A 26464-nucleotide genomic window follows, 5' to 3' on the forward strand; every position below is an offset into this window, starting at 1 on the left:
TTTTAGGGTCCTTGGAGAATATTTAAGATTGGAACTGTTTATGTTACTAATAAAACATTTACACAGATTAGATTTGCAATTCAAAAACCTAACTAAGGGTGTGAGTTTTCTTCATAACAAACCCCTTTTCTCCAATACCACCTGGGTGATGATACTAAATGACAGAAACAGACCTGGTAAGGTGGCTCATGCCTGCCATCCCAGCCCTTTGGGAGGCTGAAGTGAGAAGATCATTTGAGCCCGTAAGTTCAAGACCAGCCTGGGCAATATAGTGAGATCTCATCTCTATAAAAGGTTTAAAAAAAAATAACTGAGCAGGGTGGCACCCTGTTGCCCCAGCTACTTTGGAGGCTGAGGTAGGATGATCACTTGAGCCTGGGAGGAAAAAGGTTGCAGTGAACATACCACTGCCCTCCAGCCTGGGCAGCAGAGTGCAACTCTGTCTCAATTAAATGACAGAAGTCAGGCTTCCTTGAAATACGGTTTTGTCCTATGCAGCTTTCTTTCTTTCCCAAGGCCTTTCACCTTGGAAGAATATACCTCTGCATCAAGCAGTGAACAGTGACAAAACAGTTAGGCAAAGGAGGATGATGTTTGTCATCATTTATTTTATGTGTTCTGCCTCATAACAGTAACTTCCTAGACTGTATTTTTCATACATAACATTCTACATGCATCTCACAGCCCTTAATGGAAGGAAGAATCATTACCAGGCTTTTTTTTTTAAGGTGGAAAATGGAAATTTTAGTAAGGTAGGAAAATTCCCTAGACCTTTTCTGCAAAATATTAATTCAAGTAGCTTTTAGTGAGTATTTCATATATGGAAAAATATAAGATTATGTGATGTATTCTCAGTGCTCAAAAAGCTCACAAGCAGTAGAGGAAACAATATGAATTAGACAGTAAAATGAAATGGTATAGAATTAAATTTTAGAAAGGGTTATATATTAAGATATAAAACAATTCATGAACAGTACAAGATAAAAAATAAAATGCCAAAGCATATAGTACAAGAAATAAAAGCTAGAGGAGGGTAGGGAAGAAGCAATAAACATATCCAAAGGTTTAAGGATGAAAGCCATATTCGCTTTCAGTTATACTTCCAAAGATACCTATATAATCGTATCCTTGATCTTAGATTGAATCCTTCTGTGCTAGATTTTGGCCCACAAAGTCAAATGCGATATGATCAGAGTTCTAGTCAAAATTCATTAAATTGCAAAGAACCAGTACCCATTTAAATTAGGTTAGTTTCAAAGGGTTGCTTTGAATTATTCTGGGAAATGTCAGGAACTTCCATGGTCAGGAATGTGGCTGGGATTCATGGAGTCCTGAGGGAAGAAATGGAAAACAATAAAGACCTAGAGCGCTGTGGCTTCTCTCTTTGCTGTTTCTTCTCTGAGTCCACATTTTTCATGTCTGCTTCTTTCTACTCTTATTTTTCTTTATTGAGACAGAGTCCTGCTCTGTCACCCAGGCTGGAGTGCAATGGTGCGAACTCAGCTCCCTGCAACCTCCGCCTCTCAGGTTCAAGCAATTCTCCTGCCTTAGCCTCCCAAGTAGCTGGGACTACAGGCTCATGCCACCATGCACAGCTAATTTTTGTAATTTTTTAGTAGAAATGGGGTTTCACCATGTTAGATAGGCTGGTCTCAAACTCTTGACCTTGTGATGCGCCTGCCTCAGCCTCCCAAAGTGCTGGGATTATAATTAATCACTCTCTTCAGTGCTACCAAAACACCAAGGGTTGGGTTTAGGTCTTGCTGCTCACTGCACAGAAAGGCAATCGCTGAGACAGTGACTATTGCCGGGAAAGAAACTTTGATCAGGTTCTGCAGCCCAGGAAAGGGGAGCTCAGCCTCAACTCCATCTCGCTGACTGGCTCAAACTCAGGGTTTATGTAGCGGGAAAGAACTGTAACAAAATGTAAGAAAACAGGAACTAGGGAGGGGTCCAGAAGCAATCATGATGAGTGAGGCTTCTGGCATCTCACTGGAGGCAGTGATTTGGTGAGTTTCTGTTCTTTAATGCTTTTTGAGAGTCCTGAGAGTAAGTTCTTGAGGAAGGAACTCAAACAAATACACATTTTAATCTTTAAGCCTAGAAGAGTTCATTTATATGTTTATTAAAAAACTGTCTATGGGAATATTGGTTTATAAAAAAAACTGTCTATGGGAATATTGGGTTGATTTCACATGATCCTGTTTGCCAGTAACTTACTTTGCACATAGCTTTCATTTGCCATAGAAATGTCATACCAAAACATCACATTCCCTTGCACTTGCATATTAGAAATGGAAATGACAAAGCGTGGAGGTTGGAATTAATAGAGCAAGTCTGAGGACAATACAAAAACTCACCTCAGTAGAACAGTGTGAGCATTGATAATGATTATTTTAATAATATGTATTAAATTAAGATGCAAGCATGAAAAATTGTTCACAAAAATTAGACAAGGAACAGATATATTTAATAGTGAATTTCCAGTATGTATTTTTCATGTAACATTAGCTTACCAGAATATTAATAGTTATTGGAAAAATGGATGAGTATTAAAATGTATTTGGGTATTTTTTTAACTGAATAATGTTCAAGTTTATTTAGTGTGCATCGTCTCCAAGCCTTTAATAAACTAATATGTAGTAGTAGTCTTCATGGCAGATAGTAAAATGCAGCATTTCTAAAACAATTTGACTATCGTTGTCAAGTATCTTTGTCAGATACATTTCCAATAGTAGTGTTCGGTTAGTAGTTTTAATACATGCTGAATATATACACAGATATAGAAATATATAAATGAAGGATATATACCAGTAAAAAAGTATAAGAACCCAATGTTCATTCCACCACTAACAAAAGGGAAACAGATTTGAACAAAGTGCTATTTTACTTTCATTAGCATACTTTCTGTTGCAAAGATCGGAATATTCAGAGATTGGCCTTCTTCCCTCTGTTGTCTCCTAATTTATGCAGATGGCACTGAGAAAATGCAAACCATTTGATTCCATAATCACATTCTAGGTGTCCAGCCTAAGGGAAAAACAAAGGCAAAAAGTAAGTTTATGAGCAAAGATTTTCATTTTGGCATTGTTTATAATGACAAAAATCTGAAGCAACTATTTTCAGGTAGGGAAATTATTAAATTATGGCATATCTACACATATGAGTAACCATGAATATCATGGTTTTTGGAGACTGATGATCTGGCCAAAGTCTTTTGGTAAAAATTTAATGCAAAAAAGACCATAAAATTGTATGTGTATTAATATCATAATTTTGTATACATTAATCATAGAAAAAACAGTCAAATACAATATATCAAATATTAATTATTTTTGTTACGCAGGCTTATTAGTGTGTATGTCTAATTCTTTGTAAGTTTTGACCTCTTGACATTTTTCAAATCTTCTGCTTTGTTCATATTTATCAAAGAAAATATGTAATGAGGTATGTTGCAGTGTTTAGCTCTGAAAAGATTTATATATCCTCGTTTTTGGCTTACAATGAAGGGGGGTTCCAAGAACTGCTGCCACGTTTAAAATTCCATGTCTAAAGTAGTATGAAGAGAAGGTATTCATTTACATCATGTTTCAGCAACTCATGAAAAATCTTTTAAATGCAAATAGCTGAATGCATATTTCTACGTTAAAAATTAAAGCATTCTCCAAGTGCAGATTTACAGAAGCGTAGTCAGTGTCAGCATCTGTGAAAGAAAATTTATCATAAAATAATTTGTCAGAAAATAATTGAAATTGTGACAGAAAGGTTCCTAAGAACAACCTTTTTATCTGTGACTTAAATAAATGCTTTCCATTTCAAAGGCGACTGTAACTGCACCATATAGCTCAAGTGATCAGTAAAAGGAGACAACTGACTTCTTCAAGGAGTTTTAATTTTTATGTGATTTGATCAATGCACAGACTGTAAATTCCACTGTCAGAGCTAAACATACGCACAGGCTTATCTGAATTCTTGTATTCCAGGCATCGAGTAAAATATGTTCATGTCACTAGCTTCTTTCAAGTAGTGTTTATCATCATCTCCCTGATTGCCTAATATAAGTTTACAACCAGTCTCCCAGGTGTACTAGTACATTACAGCTCTCCCACAGATACCATAAACAGCGACATCTTTGGTAATGCCTGTCAGAATCCTGCCAGCCTAAGAGTATATTATCCATCTCCATATTTCATTGCTGACATACCAAGTGAGAAGCTCATTCCAAACTCCTTAGTCAAACAAACCTTCAGATACAAAGTTGACGGTCGTTGTATGAGGACGGCGTTTTATAAATCCAATCAATTACAAAGACACTGAAAATGTCTCATCTAAATAGCGTCACTATCTTATTCTTTTTAATTTTTTTTATTAATGTGTCTACTACTGTGGAAATTTTTGAAAGGATAGGATTTTAAGGCTAGAAGGAATCTTACAGATGGCAGTCTAAACATTTAATTTTTCATATTAAGAAGGTTAAGGAAGAATAAGGTTAATATATTTCTTTAAAATTACCCTGGAAGCTAGTGACCTATTTAGAACTACAACTGAAGTATTTTGATCCTTGCCTGAGGCTAATTTCATTAGACCAGGCTAGTTCACCAAATAACTTGAACTTTTCCAAATTAGTCTGTTTAGAGTAACCACATTTTACATATTCAAAAATGGATTGTCTATTTCTCCTCCTCCACTTCCATTCCCTCTCCTCCTTTCCCCACCTGTCCTTCCTTCTCTCCCCACCTTTTCCTCTTTTTTATTTCTTCCCTTCCTTTTATCTATCCTTTTCACCTCCCTCCCTCCTTCCTGTTCTACTTTTTCTTTCTCTGTTTCCTTTCTTACCCTCTCTTGCTTCACTACTTTCTTCCTTCCTTCCTACCTCTCTTCCTCCTTTTTCCCATTTCTTTTTTCTTTCTACTTCTTCTTCTTGCTATACTTTAAGTTCTGGGATACATGTGCAGAATGTTCAGGTTTGTTACATAGGTATACACATGCCATGGTGGTTTACTGCACCCACCAACCTGTCATCTACTAGGTATTTCTCCTAATGCTTTCCTTCCCCTTGCCCCTCAGCCCCTGACAGGCCCGTGTGTGATGTTCTCTTCCCTGTACCCATAGGTTCTCATTTTACAGCTCCCACTTATGAGTGATAACATGCTGTGTTTGTTTTTCTATTCCTGTGTTAGTTTGCTGAGAATGATGATTTCTAGCTTCATTCGTGTCGCTGCAAATGACATGAACTTATCCTTTTTTATGGCTGCATAGTATTCCATGGTGTATATGTGCCACATTTTCTTTATCCAGTCTGTCATTGATGGGCATTTGAGTTGGTTCCAAGTCTTTACTATTGTGAATAGTGCTGCAATAAACATAGTGTGCTTATGTCTTTATAGTAGAATGATTTATAATTCTTTGGGTATATACCTAGTAATGGGATTGCTGGGTCAAATGGTATTTCTGGTTCTAGATCCTTAAGGAATCACCACACTGTCCTCCACAATGGTTGAACTAATGTACACTCCCACCATCAGTGTAAAAGCATTCCTATTTCTCTATATCCTCTCCAGCATTTATTGTTTCCTGACTTTTAATGATCACCATTCTAACTGCCTGCAATGGTATCTCACTGTGGTTTTGATTTCCAATTCTCTAATGACCCGTGATGAGGTTTTTATCCTTATGTTTGTTAGCCACATAAATGTCTTCTTTTGAAAAGGGTCTGTTCATATCCTTTGCCCACTTTTGATGAGGCTGTTTTTTTCTTGTAAATTTGTTCAAGTTCTTTGTAGATTCTGGATATTAGTCTTTTGTCAGATAGATAAATTTCAAAAATTTTCTTCCATTCTATAGGTTGCTTGTTCACTCTCATGATAGTTTTTTCTTTCCTTCTCTCTTTCTTTCTATGCCTCCCTTCCCATTTTTCTGCTTCTGTTGCCTCCATATAGCCTCCTTTGCCCCAGTATCTTGGTAGTATTGGTACTCACATTGCTATCTGCTCTTACTTTATGGAATCCATTTTGATAATGTCTTCTATATAATTGTCTCTTGCCTAAACATTGATTTTGAGAAGGTGGTATATCGGGGCTATGATTTTTTACCGCCCTTCACTTTTCTTAATTTATTGTCTTAAATCCAATGAAAGAAACACAAAGGCAGGCCGGGCGCGGTGGCTCAAGCTCTTTGGGAGGCCGAGGCAGGTGCATCACGAGGTCAAGAGATTGAGACCATCCCGGTCAACATGGTGAAACCCTGTCTCTACTAAAAATACAAAAAATTAGCTGGGCACGGTGGCGTGTGCCTGTAATCCCAGTTACTCAGGAGGCTGAGGCAGGAGAATTGCCTGAACCCAGGAGGCGGAGGTTGCGGTGAGCCGAGATCGCACCATTGCACTCCAGCCTGGGTAACAAGAGTGAAACTCCGCCTCAAAAAGAGAAAGAAACACAAAGGCTAGAATTAATTAATAATTCTATTTAATTGATAGTAAGATTCTTTTCTGAATTTTCTGGATTATTAGAGAAACAAACATTTTCCTTAAGAAAGCACTTTTAAGGACATTATAGCACTAGTTTTAGATTAACTGACTTTGGTTTTTACATTCATTATGTGACTGTTTATAAATGTTGGGGCCTTTTCACACATGAATTGCAAAATACCAATATATGTATGTAGGTTAAAATAAATAAAAAATCTCCAGCATGCTCATCTCTGTTAATCAATATGAAAAGCTCTATCATGAATAATGTGACAAACTCTATGAAGAAAACAATTTTAGACAAAGCTATTAAGTAGTTTTCTCTCTTCTTTCAACACATAAATAAAAGCAATTGCTTTGCAGCTTCCTAAGTGTATGAGATGTGCCTTAAGGTGTTAGATGAATATAAATATGAATAATATAATACTGGGCCAATAGAAAAGCATAATCAGGAATTCTGAATTAAAGAAAAATACAATGTAATAAAATATTAGTGTTTGTTAATGGGGGATCCAAGTTATTTTCTTATGATCGATATTTAATACTGTTATTTAAAAATACATTTAAAGTAGATCTAATCTATATTTACAAAATTGGATCAATTTCTAAATGTCTGGGGTCCTTTATTAATTGATTTGACCAGCTTATTTTTGCAATGGCCAGACAATTTGCAAGTGGTCCAGTTCAAAAATAGATTTGATTGATTAGGAAAAAGAGAAGGAAGGTTTTGTGGAAGAAAGAAACTTCTGTTCAGTAGAAAAGAATTGATGGCTACATATGCCTCTATACAAAATTGTAATGATAAATACCCCTGAGACTATAGAAAATACGATATAAGGACAACACATATATTACATTGTAGAGAACTTTTACTTTTGTTGTATGACCATTGTCCCTACAACATCTCAGAGTAGTAATCATGTTAATAAAATAATGAGAACACTAAAGACCAAGAAGGCCAGAAGACTTACCCAGTTGGGTGAAGTACGGGAGGTGGCCTCGTAGGGAATACTAGCTGGTTCTAAAATGTAAATGTACAAAGTTACATAAATACTCATAGAACTTTAGATCTCCATATTGGATATAACAAATGAAGATTCAAGTAAAGACGTATACATATGGCTTATTATAATGATGTTAATCTTAAAATAATATTTTGAAGATTATGGAATAATGTAGAGAAATACTGAGATTATAATATTAAATAAATAGAATATATGAGAAAAGTCTTTTAGTAACCATAAGTGTATTTTTTTTTTAAATTTTTTATTGGATTATAGGTTTTGGGGTACATGAGCAGAGCATGCAAGACAGTTGCGTAGGTACACACATGGCAGTGTGCTTTCTTTTCTTCTCCCCTTCACCCACATTTGGCATTTCTCCCCAGGCTATCCCTCCCCACCTCCCCCTCCCACTGGCCCTCCCAATAGACCCCAGTGTTTAGTACTCCCCTTTCTATGTCCATGTGTTCTCATTTTTCATCACCCACCTATGAGTGAGAATATGCGGTGTTTCATTTTCTGTTCTTGTGTCAGTTTGCTGAGGATGATGTTCTCCAGATTCATCCATGTCCCTACAAACGACACGAACTCATCATTTCTGATTGCTGCATAATATTCCATGGTGTATATGTGCCACATTTTTCCAATCCAGTCTATTATCAATGGGCATTTGGGTTGATTCCAGGTCTTTGCTATTGTAAACAGTGCTGCAATGAACATTCGTGTACATGTGTCCTTATAGTAGAACGATTTATAGTCTTTTGGATATATACCCAGTAATGGGATTGCTGGGTCAAATGGAATTTCTATTTCTAAGGCCTTGAGGAATCGCCACACTGTCTTCCACAATGGTTGAACTAATTTACACTCCCACCAACAGTGTAAAAGTGTTCCTTTTTCTCCACATCCTCTCCAGCATCTGTTGTCTCCAGATTTTTTAATGATCGCCATTCTAACTGGTGTGAGATGGTATCTCAATGTGGTTTTGATTTGCATCTCTCTGATGACCAGTGACGATGAGCATTTTTTCATATGACTGTTGGCCTCATATATGTCTTCTTTCGTAAAGTGTCTGTTCATGTCCTTTGCCCACTTTTGAATGGGCTTGTTTGTAGGAAGAAAATAAGTGTATTTTTTTAAATGTTTCTGAAATGCTTGTAAAAGTGGTACATAAAAATGTAGAAATGAATCCCTCTTGGCAATGTAGTACAAGACGGATGGTTTTGTATCTATGTATTACTTCCCAGTGTTTTGAAAATATTATATGAAAAATATTTATTATGCAAAAACTAACTGAAAAACATAAACTTGGATGAAATAAGAAAAACACAATTTGAAAAAAATAACTTACTGCATGAAAAGTTAAAACACTGATAATATGCATGTTCCCTTTTTTGCATTGAATTCTTTTTACTCAATTTCATTTGATTTTCTATTTTTTTCTTATTTTAGATACTAGTTATATTGTTAACATCCCTCTTTAGAAATTGTCTTCTTTGCTTTGTTAATGGTGTCTTTAAATGAACAGAAGTTCTTAATTTTAATGAAGGCTACTTTATTAATTTTTTTCTGTTACAAAAAGTGTTTTTGAAGAATGTCCATGAGCATACAAAGCTCACGAGTATTTTCTCCTACCCTATTTTCTAAAAGATTTTTACTTTGCACATGTATGCCTAGTAGTCCATATGGAATTCATTTTTGCCTCACGTAAATTAGAAATCAAGTTTCATTTTATTTTTTCCCACAACAATATTCATGTGCTCCAGTACAATTTACCAAATACATTATTTTTTTCATTTCATTCCAGTGGCATGTTTGTGTTAGATCAAATGACTAAATATTTGTAGGCCTGTCTCTGAAGTCTATTCTCTTTCATTGATTTATTTATCGGTTCTTTTACCAGAAAGGGTCTGTTTTAAATACCATTGTTTTTATAACAAATTTCCACTTTTAAAATTGTAATCGACACATAGTAATTGTCTATAATATGGAATAAAGTGTGATATATCAATACCTGTATACCATTTGTAGTGATTAAATCAGGGTAATTAGCATATCCATCACCTCAAACATTTATCATTTCTTAGTGTTGGGAACATTTAATATCCTCTCTTCTACCTATTTGAAAATATAAGTTATTGGTAACTATAGTCATCCTCCAGTGCTATGGAACACTAGACTCTATTCCTCCTATCTAGCGGTAATTTTGTATCAATTAACCAACCTCACTATGTTTTGCCCAACCCCCACCTACATTTTCCAGTCTCTAGAAACTACTATTCCACTCGCTGCTTCTGTAAGATCAACATTTTTGGCTTTTACATGAGTGATAACATGTAATATTTATCTTTCATTGCCTGGCTCATTTCACTTGACATAATGTCATCTCTTATTGTTCATCTTTGCAATTTGGTGGTTTTCTGAAGTTGTAAGTTTTGATTACTTTGTCTTTCTGGTTTGTCTATTTGCTCTATCAGTGAGATGTATACTTTTGCGTTTTTTCACGATGGTGATACTATCCTGTTTCTTCCAGATGTAACTCCCTTGAACATTTCTTGTATGCAAACCTACTTGGAATTAGTTATCACAGTTTTTGCTTGTCTGGAACAGCCTTTATCTTTCATCCTGAAGTGTGTTTTCATTAGGTACAGTGTTCTTGACTGGCAGTTATTTTTTTTCTTCAGTGGTTTAAATATATCATTCCATGTTTTCCTGGCATGTAAGGTTTCTGCTGAAAAATCTGCTGTTAGGCTAATAAAGATTCTCTTACATGTGACTTGATGTTTTTCTCTTGAAGTTTTCAGAATTCTCTGTCTTAGAAATTTGACTATATTATGCCTCAGAGAAGACCTTTTTGGATTAAATTTATTAGCATCTATTTGAGCTTTCTAAATCTATATGTCCATATCTCTCCCAACATTTGGAACGAACGTTTTCATTTATAATTATATTAAATAAGTTTTGCATGCCTTTTCTCATGTCTTCTTCTGCAACTCCTATAATACAAATATTTTCTTGTTTAATGCTGTGGCACAACCCCTGTAGACTCCCTTCATTTTTAAAAAATTCATTTTTTTCTATTTGTTTGCCTGGGTCATATCAAGAGATCTGTCTTCAAATCCAGAAATTTTTTATTCTGCTTGATCTAGTCTGTTGTTTAAGTTATCAATTGTGTTTTTTATTTTTTTCATGAAATTCTTCAACTCGAGATTTCTGTTTCTTTTTTTTATACCTATCTCTGTTAAATTTCTCATTCAGATCATGAATTGTTTCTCTGATTTTGTTGAAGTGTCTCTGTATTCTCTTGCATCTAAATGAATTTTGTTAAAATACTTATTTTGATTTTTGTTTTCTGATGGTTTAAGCATGTAGGGGAAGCGTGGGACTGTTCTGGGTATCCAAGGTACTATTTTCCCAGAAAGTAGGGTACTGTTTCAGCTCAGGGATAGGGAACATGACTACTCTGAGTGTCTGTGGAACCATTTTCCTAGGATGTAGGGTGCCACTTCAGATTCAGCTTAAAGTCTAGGGCACAGCATTTACTGGGAAGGATAGAAGGAGAGGCTCTGCCAGGGCACTGATTTTACAGCTGTAGCTGGGATCTCAAGGCACCATGTGCCTGAGTGATTGGGAGGAGTAGATAGAGTAGCAAACTGGCTCATGGATGTGGAGCCGTGGGATGGGGGTGGTTCAGGAGCAGCTAAGCCTCTGGTATGGAAAGATCCATGGACAGTGGCCTGTGGAGCAGGTCACACTTGAGTAGTAGTTCCAGCTTTAAGATGGGCATAAGTTGTGCCAGCAACAGGGGTTGGGACACAGTGCCAGCTTCTTCACCAAGGAGAACACAGCTGTGTGAATTCCAAAAAGCTCCAGCTGGGCTTAGTGTCTCCAAGGGCTGCAGGGGTTCCCACTGGTAAGGCTGGAAATGCCCAAGATGGTGAAAAGGCTGCTGGGATCCTTATGCTTACTTTTTCCTCTGAGGAATAAGTTCTTCCTGGCTTGAGCTGGTTCTCGCTGGGGGATGGAGACTAGATGGTTCTTTCTATTCTCTATGTGGCTCTCATGGGTTGTTCTACAGGGTTTCTGCTACTCCTTTGATTACCCTTGGTATTTTTCTTGTTTTCAACAAAATGCTGTTTTCTATTTGCTGTTCTGGCTGTTTTTGTGGGGAGGATGAACGTTAAGAGCTTCTGGTCAGTCACTTTGCAGATATGATCCTCTATAACAAATCTTTAGATCAACTGTGAAAGCGCTTTACTTTTATTCTGTTTAAAAATTGTCACAATTCTTAGTCCTTTGCATTTCATAACTATGTTATAATTAATTTGCTAATTTCACAACAAAAACTAACAAGTGAAAATATCTGCTCTGGTTATGATTGGGATTGCATTAAATCTGTAAACTAATTTGGCAAGGACTGACTTGCTAATATTGAATGTTTCAATTCATGAACATGGTATATGCATATACTTCTATTTTTATAAGTCTCCATCAACTACACATAGGGTTTTATATTTCTGTACTTAATATTTTACATGCTATATTGCAATGAAATATTTAAAAACCAGTAATATGCTTCATATATATACTTATTACATGATAGTAGCTAATAAGGGTGAATATTATTTACAATGTGTCTGACCCTGTGCTTTCATTCAATTTTTAGTATTTTATTTTCATTACAATATTATGAGTAAATGTTTTGGTTATTTTCATTAAATGTAAATATAGTTATCTCAGTTTACATTTAAGGTGTTAACTTATCTAAGGTCACAAAGGTGGTTTGTGATAGTAACAGAACCAAATCCAGGTCTGCCAAATGTCAAAGCCCATATTCTTAAAGCCTACACTCTCTAGTTTTCAACAAATGCTCCATTTATACTTGCATAATTTGAACTATAGCAATGGGTGAATTTTTACATTTGTATTTCCCATATTCATTACTGTTTTTTAAATAGATATTGATAAGCCTTCTGATAAAGATGTATTTAGAGAGTAGTATAATGTGACAGGGAGTGCTAATTTAACTGTAAGGTGTCCTAGTGATATAATAGATCTTTATGTATTATATTATTGCTTTGAAAGCTTATTTCCTTCAAATATATATATATTTCTTTCAAACATATATATGTTACAACAATATTTGGAGTTTTTGATATAATGATTATTTTGTTTCCCCAGATCCAACATCCTTTTCGCCAACTTATTAATTCTATAAAATAAAAAAATAAGATTTTGCTTTTTTTATGTTTTATGTTAGGTAAAATGATCATGTATCCTGGTTTTCCAGGGGCAATCTGGGTTAATTTATATTTACCCCATCTAACGATTAAAATAACCTCCTTTAACTCTCACCGGAGAAAGGATTTGAGAAATCATATGGATACCTTAATATTAGGTGAAGGCTTATTTTCTTATTTTTTAATGCAAGGAAGACTAAAATTTTTCATCTAAATGTTGCCTTTTCTATATATTTCTCGTAGGTTCCAAAAATATGCCTAAGACTTTCTTCATATTTAAAATTGACATACACTTTTAAGTGTTATTTTTCAACTAGATTGCAGTTCACCCATCACAACATAAAAATGCATCTCATATGTATAGTTTAGGAACAAGATTCTCCAGTTTCTGTATACATATCAAAATATGTGCTGATTTTATGTTGTTGAACTATATTGCTTTGTTTTGCTTTTTTTTAAAAAAAATTACATTGCCAAACTGAAATTTCAAAATGCCAAATAGAAGTGCCTCGATGTAGTGAAGGTATGGTAAGTAAGTGAAGATGTACCAGGTACTTGGTCATATTGACTGACATCAACTGTTAATCATACCAAACCTGGTTTGAGAGGGGGATGTGATATGTAACCTCAGTTTTCCATGATGTTGGGTTCTCTTATAAACTTGCTTAGTATTTCCATCACCAACCTTACTGCTTGTGATAATAAACAGTAAACAAGTTTTTGAAAGGAGCTAGCTAAAGCCAGGAGCAAACTGCTTCTGCAGCCTCATCCCAGAACCATAGAAATTCTGGAAATCCATTGACATTTAATAGAATGGTGTTTTCTTAACATTTTTGTAATTATAAAAGCCCACTTGGGGAATTGTCTCATAAAAATATGACTTTTGCTCAAAGGTATGTTTAAATTTGCCCTCTTGCCAGAATGAAACTGGAAGAATTTTCTGACGGTTTTTTAAGAGACATGATTTGGATGTTATTGCTGATGGTTTTTATCTTCTGCTTTTGTTTTTTTTTTTTATGTTTTTCTCAGCTCCTGCTGTCTTACAAACCAAGTGGTTTTGTTTGTTTGTTTTCCCAACTCGTGTCAAATAATGCATGAGGCAGCTGGCCCTTCCCTCATTTGAGTGAACCAAAACTGTAGGACCAACTTTTTTTTTGTATTAATAGTGAAACATAATGTACTTTTATTTCTTTTTTGATCATTTTAATTAGTATTTGGAAGGAAGCTTACACTAAATGTGTGAACCAAAATCACTAGCTTGATACAAAAATTTAATTTCCACATTATTCAGATAATATCTCCATTTGTTTTAGGATCATCTTTTCCTCTCTTATGTGAACGGAGGGGGTAAAGTAAAAAAATATTTTGTCATTGGGAGTTAAGAAATTTTCTTGTTTCAAAAGATACTTCTGCATTATGATTCTAGGTGCATTCACATTCGAGGGGAAATAGATTGGTGTTGGTGTTTTTTGATGAGAAAATGAAACAGCATTTAGATTAAAAGGGAAATATTAACATTAGTGAAAATGAATTGTACTTCCTTTTAAAAAAGAGAATAGAGAAATATGGCCTAAAATAATAAACATAAAATTGAATCAGTGAAGGAATATATTTTTTCAAAGTGCTTTAAAGAAAAATATAACTGCAAGGAAAGACTTTATCTGTGAATGACATTATTCCAAATTTTCTGCCATTCACAAAGTCCTGAAGTTGATACAGATGCTTGAGGAATTTTTACCTGTTTATTTTCAGCTGACTTAGTCACTGGAGGCAGATGTGGAAAGAAGGAAGTCTCTTTCACTGACTCATCAGAGAAACTCAAAATGAGTTTCCAGGAATAAAACAGCAGAATTTTAAAGGAATTCTCTTCTTATATTTTGTGCACCTGTCAACCCCAGACTGGATAAATTAATTATGCTCTGATAGGATAGCCCCAGCCAGCCTTTCAAGATCTATTGTTCTCTATAATCAATATAGCAATTTAGCATTTAAGCCTGCCTCCAAGCATAAGGGCATAAAACCAACTGTGAAAACTCTTTGTATTCTATTCATAGTTTCTTGTTGGCAATGGAAAATTATTTTTAAAAACTCACAAATTAGAAAAATTATGGCTATTATTTTCAAATTGAACATGTGAAAGTTGAGATCAACCTTTAAACTTCTAAAATCAGGCAAAGGACACAAAAATTGATGAAGATAAAGTGTGGCTGATTTAAAGTGGGAAAAACCATCATTTTTAATTAAAGAAAATAAAATATTATAAGTAAATGTACCAAGCAAGAATTATAGAATTAACATTATCAAAATGACAAGAATGATCTCATACACTAGGCAATGCTTCCATATTAAAAAATAAATTATATAGATATATAATGTCAACAGACAAATTTTAAATATATAAAATACATTATATTTAAGTTATGCTAAACAAATAACAATAATGTTTAATAATTTCCAGCAATAAAATATCCAAGTCTTTCTTTCTGGTATTTGTCAAATTTTACACACAAGAGCTTTAAACATCAATGACAATTACAATATTTAGAAATACTAAGTTTATGTAAAATGTATTGTATACTAAGCTACATATGTACAATTTTTATGTGGAAAAGTGAAGACATAAAAATTTTAAAACTATCCCCAGTTTGCTTATATTTTTCTTCTTCATATGGTAAAATCTCAACACCTTAATCTTTCCATTACTTTTCCCAGAATTCTTATTTTTTGGTTTTATTTCTTGGTTACTTTGTTAATATCAAATCTGCCCTACAAATTGGATAACCCATTCTGCATGATGTGCATATTTCACATTGTATGCATGTATCAAAACATCTCATATACCCCATACACCTAGCATGTACCCACAGAAATTAGAAAATTAGAAAAGACTATACATACTGAAGGTGACAGGTGGTACAATGTAAATGAAGTTTAGAGACATGCAGCATTTAAAATAGATGATAAAATATCTCCAGTGGGCAGCCTTTTCCAATACCTACTATTATTTCTGGCTATATTTAAAATATGAATGCTCTCATTTTTGAAATGAAAAAAGGAAAAACAAGATGGAAAATAAATAAATAATTTAACTATAGGGACCTGTTTAGATTATGAGCTTTATTGAATAAGGTACAGTCTGCAAGTATAAAAGTATTATAGTTGTTTCTGACTCAACATATCAGGTCAAAGAAAATACAAGAAATGAAACTATACTCACTAAAGTGCAGCTAATTTCTGTGTGGCTTAATTACTTACCTAGTCATGCTAACAGAGATAGAAAACCTTTTTTATTTTTCTGATGTTGCAGGTTGTGAAGGATCTGTATTTCCGTTTTAAAAATTATCCTGGACTCAAGTTAATAATCTGTATTCAAGCAAAACAAATTGGGGTTTACCACTTTGCAAGCTGTTCTCTCTATGGGTTTGAAGGCAGAGTTCACCTCTGTTTAGACACTTGAACCAAAGCCAGGTCAATTTAACATTTATCTATGTATTTCAGTATGTTAATACCATTTTCTGGCATTGAAATGACTTATTATTTATATGAATGACCATCATGCACTAGTATATATAGTTTTTGAATGTTCAGCAAATGAGAACAATGCCTCCTTCAAGAAAAATAACAGCAAACTAGAACTTATTACCCATTAGCAGCAGAGGAGAAAATTAAGTCTGCTAAGAACAAAGTATCCTTCCATTTGACATCCTCAAACAGTTTGACTTTTTCTGATTTGAGTTTCTGATTTCAAGTAATTTTAAAAACCTCTCTTTAAAGTAAGAGTTTTAGGCAGGAACGTAGGGGTAAAAGGGGGAAAGCTTCTTTTAACACACACACACACACACACACAGAGAGAGAGAGAGAGAGAGAGAGAGAGGAGAGAGACCTTTTTGTATGCCTTGACTTTGGAGGCTTACTAGAGCTATTTATCTGCAATATATAATATCACTGGCAACCTTAATTCAAGTATACTGAATGAGTCCCTATTTCTAAAGCCAGAAATATCTATTCTTCAAAGAAATAAAAAATGTTTTTGTTTTTAGTGTTTTGATTTTAAGCATTTTAAATCTATTGGTTGTGAATTTTTTATCTTACATATAATTTTATTCCATTTATGTTACTTAGATATTTATTATTTAATTCCAATAATAGAATTATTATTCAAAAAATGAACATATAAGAATCTTAGCTAATGTTTTAATGCAGTCTCAGTAAGAAGGAAGCATTCTTATCCAGGTCAACAGCCTATATTATTTATTAAATTACTTCCATGGGAATAGGTTCTTTAGCCCGAAATAATTACGTTCTCTCTATTCAGTATATATGTCTCTGATAATACCTTTGTCATTTTGAGGAGTAGTTGGTAATATCTACGAAGTTTATGGCATGTACAAAGTGAGAGCAAATCTATAATTTTATTAAATTACAGAAATAACTAAGTATCAAAATTGATTTCTTTTGTCTTAATATTCAATCAGGACCCAGAGGCCAAAAGTAAAGAATATGTTTCAAGTAACATATTCCAATGGCAGGTATTATCTATGTAAGACCTGAAAAAGGAGTTGTAAAAAACTTGCTTTGAATCTATGTTTTGATTCATGTTCAGGTATGGAAGTTTGTCAAAACTCAGTAAAGGTACACAGAAGATTTTTGCATTTGTTTTTTATGTAAAAACTACTTGATTTATGGCACTGGGAAAGATAGATCAAAATGTGTTTACCTCATTATCAGCAGCAACAGCAGCAGCATAAACAACATAATTATTTTCCTGATAATATTTGGATCAGTGAGGCAGAAAAGAAGCACATATCCATCTGTTTTTACGGTTTTATTTTGCTTTGGTTTGTTTATTTTTAAGCTCAACTTTTAGAAAAAGCCAAGGGATTAACATCCCTACCAATGTTTGAGTTAGACTCTCGCCCATTACTTCTCATCTTGGAACATAATCAAATAGAGCTCTAACTAGAATGTGGAGCACACTGTGTGCAGGAAACAATGCTGACGATGCTGTTTAGATTTTGTGATAATCGTGAATATTACATATATTCATACTTATGTTCCCAGGACCAGAATTCTTTGAATTCTGAAACAGAGAGAATCTCTTTATGTTTTGAAACAGCAAACTGACACAAGAACAGAAAATCAAACACCGCATGTTCTCACTCATAGGCGGGTGTTGAACAATGAGAACACATGGACACAGGGAGGGGAGCATCACACACTAGGGTCTGTTGTGGGGAACTAGGGTAGGGAAGTTGGGGAGGGATAATGGGGAGAAATGCCAGATTTAGATGACAAGGGGGATGGAGGCAGCAAATCACATTGCCATGTGTGTACCTATGCAACAACTCTGCATGATGTGCACATGTACCACCGAATCTAAAGTACAATAAAAAAATATATGTATATATAATTTTTTAAAAATTGAAGAATTGAAGCACACAGTGAAGCCCAATATATGATAGTTTAAGATTTTTTATGTCTCGGTCACCCAAACAGTGACATTTATCATAGTTTGGGTGGTCTAAAACCAGGTAGCCAAAAAGAAAAAGAGACAGAAAACAATTAAATAAAAATTGAGATCTTAAAAGCCTTCTTAAATTCTTTAAAGTCACAATTGGTCAGATTAAACAGATATTTTTTTAAGAAAAAAAAATGTTGAATAACATTGAAATTTGAGATGCTTAGCAACCAAGAATTTCTCCAGTCATTTACTTTGCAAAAACAGAGAACTGCCATAATATACTTGCACATAGGAATATCATTTCATCTGAAGGAGCAACTAAGAGTAAGGTAAAAGCTTAGTGTAAAGACAAGAAGAAAGCAACCTGTTTTTATTTTGATTTAGATTTGGCGTGGCAGAGCATGAAAATTGCTTCACTGGGGTGAAACATAAGGGATCTTGAGATGAAGTCTAGATGTTAAACTCATTTGGTTTTGAGAAACAGTAGGAGGTAGGAGGTGTAAGAAGAAATACTGCCGGTGCAAGAATAACGTGAGAAGAACCAACAAACAAAAAAAGGAATTATGAAACTCTCTATGGAAATAGAAAACTAATCAAAATGTAGACCAGTTGGTGTGAGAGAGAAAAGAAGTCAAGCAAGTCTCTCAAGACTTTTCTTGAAGGGCAAACTAGAAATACGTTTTAGCTGTTTAAAGAGTTTATCGTTTTCCAGTTAGTACTACAAGATACTAATATGTGTTAATTTAAAATATTAAAACATTCAGGGGTTTCTCTGAGATTTTACTGTGCTAATATAAAATTAGAAATCTCCAAAAAGTGAAATACTGAAAACTGTTTCCCAAACTTGTTTAATGAAAATCCATTTTTAATTGTGAGAATTTGGTGTAATATTTCACAATACTATCTTGGAAATACTAACTTAAAGTATGTGTGAAGAGTGAAGGAAGAGAATAATGCCTATCAAAAATTTCCATTTCAACAAACGCATATTGAAATGGGAGCAGCTTTTTCAGCACTGTAAATACCAAGAGAAGTACGTTACAGTCCTTGCCCTTAAGAGCACATATGTGGTCTCAGAAAGAGGTCACAAAATAAGGATTAACAGAAAAGAAAAATAAGAATGACCAGATAATATATTTGTGGGATCTGCAGGAATCATATTTTCTCACTTTATAAAATTGAAGAAGAGTCGATTTCATATTTAAAGAACAAGAACATTTTAAAAAACCTAAGTTACTTTGTAAGAGGAAGATACATGGAAAAAAAATAGCTTAAAGGCTAAACCAGTGGTAAGGCTCAAATTTGCCAGTGACATCAGAATGTTAATTATTTCAGAAGAAGTCATGAATTTTAAAAGAATTTTGGGTTAGTTCCACTCTTTGAAATAATTTTCTTTCATTTCCATGCTTTGCATTGATTGCTCTACTCGGTGATCTCTCCATCCTGGACTCAGGTTCCCAGGAGATTTCTTGACTGTTTCACTGTGTCGTCTTGGATTCTAAGTCCAAGACATGCTTTTCTAGTTTCTAAATAATTTAACCTGTTTCAAATGCTAAACATTGTTGGTCACTCCCTTCATTGACACGTCCTTACTTTCCATGGTCATCTCTCTGTTCTTTCTACTTTGAAACTTGTATGTCTTCTTCAAAGGGTTCTCTCTTACTTCTAAAAAGTCTCACTTTTACTTACTTTATTCCTCACTGTAGTGACTCTCCATGGCTGAACTCATTATACTCTCAAGGCTTTATTTATGACTGTTTTGATTAGACCAAGTGGATATTCTTCTGATTTCTAGACTAGGTATCTGCATACCTAGTAATTATCTCAACTAATAAGCCACGTAAAGTTGAAATTTGCATAATTGATGTTACCATTTGTTCTGCCATTTGTTTCTGCATTTATTGATCAATATCAATTCATACAACCTTCAGAGAACTTTTCTTACAACACAGAAACCTATTAGATAATAATGACTTTAACCTGTACTCCATCATATTCAGTATGATTTCTAGCCCATTATCAAACCTGTTAGTTTTAACTTGTTCTCAGAACTAATTTCTGTTCTGTCACCTATGCCATTAGTTTATTACTTTAGTCCTCATAATTTCTTACCTAGATGATTGTACCGACCAACGAAACCCATATTTTGGTATTGCTATTGTAACATCAGAAACTTTGGAATTTGAGTTGGCGACCTGGAAGTAGCCCTTTTGACATGTAGACATGATTCAAATCTACACAAAATTTAGGTTTTCAATAAAATTATATAGTAATGCCTCAAGGCATACTCAACCCGAGTGTGGGATCATATAGAGCTGTAGAAGATAGACATTCGGAATAGATCCAAAGCGAGGGAACAGAGAAGAACCATCTGACAGCTGAATCACACAATCAAACCAGATGACTCAATGTTTCTCAGCAAAAGTGCTCTTTATCAGCTCCCAACTTTGTCGAACCTTGAATGGTTTGTCTTTCAAAATCTCTGGTTTCTTCAGCTTCATACAAACATGTAAAAATGTATGTGGGCCACAGCATAAGTCCTGCTTTCCTCTCCAGAATCCACAGGAATTCCTCAGTTAACTTTTTAGCAGTTCTCCCAATGTATCCCACAATCTGCATACCCCATATTTAATGACATCACACATTTATGATGATGTCATTTGACATCTTGACTGATTTCTTCTTGGAGGCAAATATGGCCTTAACCAAAATAGTAAAAATATTTTTGTGGCTCTTATTCTGATTACAAGACATATAATTAGTACACTTATGCATATGTGTTCAAACAATATACAAGAGATTACAAAATAAAACTTGCCCAAAATCATGGTTCAATAAGGGGCAGAGAAAGAGGAAGAGTTAGGCCACATTATGCTCATATGATTTGATAACAAAGGTAGAAGTTGTACATTTCAAATAGTTTACAGTCATCAGAACAGCCATATCACAAATGGCTTGGAAAATTACACGTGAATCAAAGTATCCTGCTGCGTATTCTTCTCTCTATAAACTACCCTCCGTCTTTTCATTCAAGTGAAATTTTTAAAAATAATGGTTCTTTTGAGTATAACAGTGATGCATACTGATTCTTGATAGCATCAAAAATATAGAAAACCTAATGTTGAAGATTAAAAGCAACAATAAGCCAACTACGTTATACTTTTAATTTTGATTTATGTATTTCTGTTACATTTTTCTATCTCTATAGATTTAACCCAAGAAGCTAGAGGGGGAAAAAAGCAGTGTAATCCAATATAATTCAATGTTCAAGAATTATTTTAAAAACTTAGTAAAACAAAGATTCATCCTCAAAACTATTTATTTGAAAGAAACTAATAATAAATTATTTTTCAAATATAAACAACAAAAAGGATATGCTATTACCATAAGGACAGAGAAAAACTGCACAACTAAAGATAAATATATGAAACATTATATAACATATTAAATAAAATTTTCTTAATATAAGTTTGAAATTTTGATATAAAAGATCATAGAGAGACATTTGATAACAGTCTATAAAATTTTGTGTATGAGTATACGAAGGTACAAAGCAGAGAAATTTGTGTGGATGAGATCTGTTAAATCTACAATTAATAGATAATTTGCTCTTTTTTTTTTACAACTTCATAACCTCGTGTGACGTTTTAGAATTTTTTTATGTTTTCTCTACGTTCTGGCATGTCTAAAATCCAGAGGTTGGAAATAGGGAGCTAACTGGTACAAGACTCTTTTTCAAGATTATAAAAATCTACAATTAGACTATGGTGGTATTTGCACAACTGTATTAATATACTAAAAAGCATGAAATTGTACACTAAACCTGTGAACATAGTGGAATGTAAATTATATCCCACTAAAACTGTATGATGGTATATACACATCTGTCTCTACCAAATTTTCACTATGAACATATGTGTAAATAGTAGATAATACTGCCAAATCAACAGCAGCAATTTATTGATAGAATAAGACATCCTGATTACATAGGGTTTGTCTCAGAAAAGGAAACAATAATAAACTTTAGAAATCCTCATTGAAATATATTTAAAATAATATTTAAATGATAGTCTGAAAGATATGTAAAATTACTTAGCAAAAGTCAGATGTTCATTTTTTTTTTACTGTATTTTAGGTTTTGGGGTACATGTGCAGAACATACAAGAGAGTTGCATAGGTACACACATGGCAGTGTGTTTTGCTGTCTTCCTCCCCTTCACCCACATTTGGCATTTCTCCCCAGGCTATCCCTCCCCAGCTCCCCCCCTCACTGTCCCTCCCCTATTCCCCCCAATAGACCCCAGTGTTTAGTACTCCTTTCCCTGTGTCCATATGTTCTCATTTTTCATCACCCACCTATAAGTAAGAATATGCGGTATTTCATTTTCTGTTCTTGTGTCAGTTTGCTGAGAATGATGTTCTCCAGATTCATCCGTGTCCCTACAAACGACACGAACTCATCATTTTTGATTGCTGCATAATATTCCATGGTGTATATGTGCCACATTTTCCCAATCCAGTCTATCATTGATGGGCATTTGGGTTGGTTCCAGGTCTTTGCTATTGTAAACAGTGCTGCCATGAACATTTGTGTGCATGTGTCCTTATAGTAGAACGATTTATAGTCCTTTGGGTATATACCCAGTAATGGGATTGCTGGGTCAAATGGAATTTCTATTTCTAAGGCCTTGAGGAATCGCCACACTGTCTTCCACAATGGTTGAACTAATTTACACTCCCATCAACAGTGTAAAAGTGTTCCTATTTCTCCACATCATTTCCAGCATCTGTTGTCTCCAGATTTTTTAATAATCGCCATTCTAACTGGCGTGAGATGGTATCTCAATGTGGTTTTGATTTGCATCTCTCTAATGACCAGTGATGGTGAGCATTTTTTCATATGATTGTTGACCTCATATATGTCTTCTTTTGTCAAGTGTCTGTTCATATCCTTTGCCCATTTTTGAATGGGCTTGTTTGTTTTTCTCCTGTAAATCTGTTTGAGTTGTTTGTAAATTCTGGATATCAGCCCTTTGTCAGTTGGGTAAACTGCAAAAAATTTTTCCCATTCTGTTGGTTGCCGATTCATTCTAGTGACTGTTTCTTTTGCCGTGCAGAAGCTGTGGAGTTTGATTAGGTCCCATTTGTCTATTTTGGCTTTTGTTGCCAATGCTTTTGGTGTTTTGGTCATGAAGTCCTTGCCTACTCCTATGTCCTGAATGGTTTTGCCTAAATTTTCTTCTAGGGTTTTTATGGTGCCAGGTCTTATGTTTAAGTCTTAAATCCATCTGGAGTTAATTTTACTGTAAGGTGTCAGGAAGGGGTCCAGTTTCTGCTTTCTGCACATGGCTAGCCAGTTTTCCCAACACCATTTATTAAACAGGGAATCCTTTCCCCATTGCTTGTTTTTGTCAGGTTTATCCAATATTGTATGATTGTAGATATGTTGTGTCACCTCCGATGCCTCTGTTCTGTTCCATTGGTCTATATCTCTGTTTTTTTACCAGTACCATGCTGTTTTGATTACTGTAATCTTGTAGTATAGTTTGAAATCCAGTAGTGTGATGCCCACTGCTGTGTTCTTTTTGCTTAGAATTGACTTGGCTATGCGGGCTCTCTTTTGGTTCCATATGAAGTTCATGGTGGTTTTTTCCAGTTCTGTGAAGAAAGTCAATGGTAGCTTGATGGGGATAGCGTTGATTCTGTAAATTACTTTGGGCAGTATAGCCATTTTCATGATATTAATTCTTCCTAACCATGAATATGGAATGTTTCTCCATCTGTTTGTGTCCTCTCTTATTTCGTTGAGCAGTGGTTTGTAGTTTTCCTTGAAGGGCTCTTACATTCCTTGTGAGTTGTATTCCTAAGTATTTTATTCTTTTTGTAGCGATTGCGAATAGCAGTTCATTCTTGATTTGGCTCTCTTTCAGTCTGTTATTGGTGTATAGGAATGCTTGTGATTTTTGCACATTGATTTTATGTCCTGAGACTTTGCTGAAGTTGCTTATCAGTTTCGGGAGTTTTTGGGCTGAGGCGATGGGGTCTTCTAGGTATACTTTCATGTCATCTGCAAATAGAGACAATTTGGCTTCCACCTTTCCTATTTGAATACCATTTATTTCTTATTCTTGCCTGATTGCTCTGGCTAGAACTTCCAGTACTATATTGAATAGGAGTGGTGAAAGAGGGCATCCTTGTCTAGTGCCGGATTTCAAAGGGAATGCTTCCAGTTTTTGCCCATTCAGTATGATATTGGCTGTTGGTTTGTCTTAAATAGCTTTTATTACTTTGAGATACGTTCCATCGAGACTGAGTTTATTGAGGTTTTTAGCATAAAGGGCTGTTAAATTTTGTCAAAGGCTTTCTCTGCATCAATTGAGATAATCATGTGGTTTTTGTTTTTGGTTCTGTTTATGTGGTGAATTACATTTATAGACTTGCGTATGTTGAACCAGCCTTGCATCCCCGGGATGAATCCTACTTGATCATGATGGATAAGTTTTTTGATGTGCTGTTGCAATCGGCTTGCCAGTATTTTATTGAAGATTTTTGCATCTATGTTCATCATGGATATTGGCCTGAAGTTTTCTTTTCTTGTTGGCTCTCTGCCAGGTTTTGGTAACTGGATGATGTTGGTCTCATAAAATGATTTGGGAAGGACTCCCTCTTTTTGGATTATTTGGAATAGTTTCAGAAGGAATGGTACCAGTTCTTCTTTGTGTGTCTGGTAGAATTCGGCTGTGAACCCATCTGGACCAGGGCTTTTTTTGTGTGGTAGGCTCTTAATTGCTGCCTCAACTTCAGACCTTGTTATTGTTCTATTCATAGTTTTGGCTTCCTCCTGGTTTAGGCTTGGGTGGACACAGGTGTCCAGGAATTTATCCATTTCTTCCAGGTTTACTAGTTTATGTGCATAGAGTTGTTTGTAATATTCTCTGATGATGGTTTGAATTTCTGTGGAGTCTGTGGTGATTTCCCCTTTATCATTTTTTATTGCATCTACTTGGTTGTTCTCTCTTTTCTTGTTTATCAGTCTGGCTATTGGTCTGTCTATTTTGTTATCTTTTCAAAGAACCAGCTCTTGTATTTATTGCTTTTTTGAAGGGTTTTTTGTGTCTCTATCTCCTTCAGTTCAGCTCTGATCTTAGTTTTTTCTTGTCTTCTGCTAGGTTTTGAGTTTTTTTTGATCTTGCTCCTCTAGCTCTTTCAATTTTGATGATAGGGTGTCAATTTTGGACTCTCCACTCTTCTCATATGGGCACTTATTGCTATATATTTTCCTCTAGAGACTGCTTTAAATGTGTCCCAGAAATTCTGGCATGTTGTGTCTTAATTCTCATTGGTTTTGAAGAACTTCTTTATTTCTGCCTTCATTTCATTGTTTATCCAGTCAACATTCAAGAGCCAGTTGTGCAGTTTCCATGAAGTTGTACAGTTCTGGGTTAGTTTCTGAATTCTGAGTTCTAACTTGGTTGCACTATTGTCTGAGAGACTGTTTGTTATGATTTCGGTTGTTTTGCATTTGCTGAGGAGTGCTTTACTTCCAATTATGTGGTCAATTTTAGAGTAGGTGTGATGTGGTGCTGAGAAGGATGTATATTCTGTGGATTTGGGGTGGAGAGTTCTGTCAATGTCTATCAGGTTTGCTTGTTCCAGGTCTGAGTTCAAGCCCTGGATATCCTTGTTAATTTTCTGTCTGGTTGATCTGTCTAATATTGACAGTGGAGTGTTAAAGTCTCCCACTATTATTGTGTGGGAGTCTAAGTCTCTTTCTAAGTCATTAAGAACTTGCCTTATATATCTGGGTGCTCCTGTATTGGGTCCATATATATTTACAATCATTAGCTCTTCTTGTTGTATCTATTGTTTTACCATTATGTAATGACCTTCTTTGTCTCTTTTGATATTTGTTGCTTTAAAGTCTATTTAATCAGAGATGAGAATTCCAACTCCTGCTTTTTTTTGCTCTCCATTTGCTTGGTAAATCTTCCTCCATCCCTTTATTTTGAGCCTTTAACTATACTTGCATGTGAGATGGGTTTCCTGGATACAGCACACCGATGGGTTTTGGCTTTTTATCCGATTTGCCAGTCTGTGTCTTTTGACTGGTGCATTTAGCCCATTTACATTTAGGGTTAATATTGTTATATGTGAATTTGATACTGCCATTTTGATGCTAGCTGGCTGTTTTGCCCGTTAGTTGATGCAGATTCTTCATTTTGTTGATGCTCTTTACCATTTGGTATGTTTTTGGAGTGGCTGGTACTGGTTGTTCCTTTCTATGTGTAGTTCCTCT

At 34.7% G+C, this 26464-nt stretch overlaps 1 protein-coding gene across 3 annotated transcripts in view; it reads left to right on the top strand.

The window, feature by feature from the left end:
* Positions 1 to 26464, top strand: part of GPC5 (glypican 5) — a 1444351-nt gene that overhangs the window by 1109346 nt on the left and 308541 nt on the right. The gene's annotated exons all lie outside the window — the stretch shown is intronic.

Source organism: Callithrix jacchus, chromosome 1 (assembly GCF_049354715.1).
Source record: "Callithrix jacchus isolate 240 chromosome 1, calJac240_pri, whole genome shotgun sequence".
In the NCBI taxonomy this organism is placed as follows: Eukaryota; Metazoa; Chordata; class Mammalia; order Primates; family Cebidae; genus Callithrix; species Callithrix jacchus.